At 36.7% G+C, this 1,460-nt stretch overlaps 1 pseudogene; it reads left to right on the top strand.

The window, feature by feature from the left end:
* Positions 1-262: 262 nt before the first annotated feature.
* On the top strand, positions 263-1,137 carry LOC112462156 (annotated as a pseudogene).
* Positions 1,138-1,460: the final 323 nt, after the last annotated feature.

Genomic DNA, 1,460 nt, shown 5'->3' with positions numbered 1-1,460 from the left:
TGAGCGCCGATGGTATGCAGGTATAATTTATGACCCACAATTGTCACATCCTTCGAGGAACTGTACGTGTCAGGACATGGTTTATGTTATCATTTGGATGAAATTTTTTACCAATAAGCAAATAGCTTATTTACTTATTGAGACCCAAAGGGTTTAAGGAATGTCACGTCTCTGTGACGTAAAAGTAAAAGAGGATGAAATGATAGAGAAAAGAGAAAAAGTGATTGAAGAAAACGATGAAGAAGAGCGTTAGAATCATAGTATGCTCAAGCAAGCAAGCGAGCAAGTTGAAAGTATGGAGCACAATGCGATGAAAGAATTAAGTGCGTGGGAACAAATCAATGCGTGGGAAGAGTTAAATACGTGGGAAAAATTAAATGAGCAGCGATGCAATCAGATTATCAAGGTAAATATACAAATATACAAATATACAAATATACAAATTAATATTAAAAATAATGGAGTGTGATATAATTTTGTGACATAATTTTGTAACATTATACTTTTTTTGCCAAGGATTTCCACAATATGGAGGCGGTGGAAGGATTCGGTCTGAGGCTCACGCGGAAGGACCTTTACACGCTGGCTGACTCAAATTGGTTGAACGACGAAGTGATAAACTTTTATATGAACCTGCTGATCGCCAGAGGAACATCTTCCGACGTGTATCCGAAAGTGCTCGCGATGAACACGTTTTTTTATTCGAAACTTCTGTCGGGCGGTCACTCGTCGCTAAAGCGATGGACTAGGAAGGTGGACATATTTGCGCAGGATCTTGTGGTTGTACCTGTACATTTGTACGTTCACTGGTGTATGGCAATAATAGATTTTCGCGATAAGACAATTGTTTATTACGACAGTATGGGCAGTGATAATCCGAAATGTCTGACTGCGCTAAAACTATATTTACAAAATGAGAGTCTTGACAAGAAGAAACAACCTTATGATATGCGTGATTGGGAATTTTATTCCGCCAAGAACATTCCGCAACAGACAAACGGTAGCGATTGTGGTGTATTCTCTTGCATGTTCGCCGAGTACATCTGTGCAAACAGGGAGATAACGTTTACGCAGGATGACATACCGTACTTTAGAGACAAAATGTTTAGGGAAATAATAAATGGCAAACTTTTGTAAAAATTATATAATGAATAAATATTTGAAATATAAAATACAAAAATGTGTGATTAATATTCCTTCCATTAGTATTATACATACATACATACATACATATATTATAATAATAATCTTTATTTATGGGGAAAACCCTTTAGTATATACATGTGAGAGAATGTAGTTTATAAAAATTAAATAAAATAGATAAAATACAAAAATACATGTCGGGACATCCGCCCCCGTAGCTGCTCAGGAGGGGAGGGGGAGAGTAAAGATAGTCAAACTCTTTTACGCACGAGTGCAAGTACCTGAGATTTTGAGATTTGCTTCACCAGATGTGTAAA

Source organism: Temnothorax curvispinosus, unplaced genomic scaffold (genome assembly GCF_003070985.1).
Source record: "Temnothorax curvispinosus isolate PA1 unplaced genomic scaffold, ASM307098v1 QBEX01011991.1, whole genome shotgun sequence".
Taxonomy (NCBI): Eukaryota; Metazoa; Arthropoda; class Insecta; order Hymenoptera; family Formicidae; genus Temnothorax; species Temnothorax curvispinosus.
This window is presented reverse-complemented; position numbering and strand designations above follow the sequence as displayed.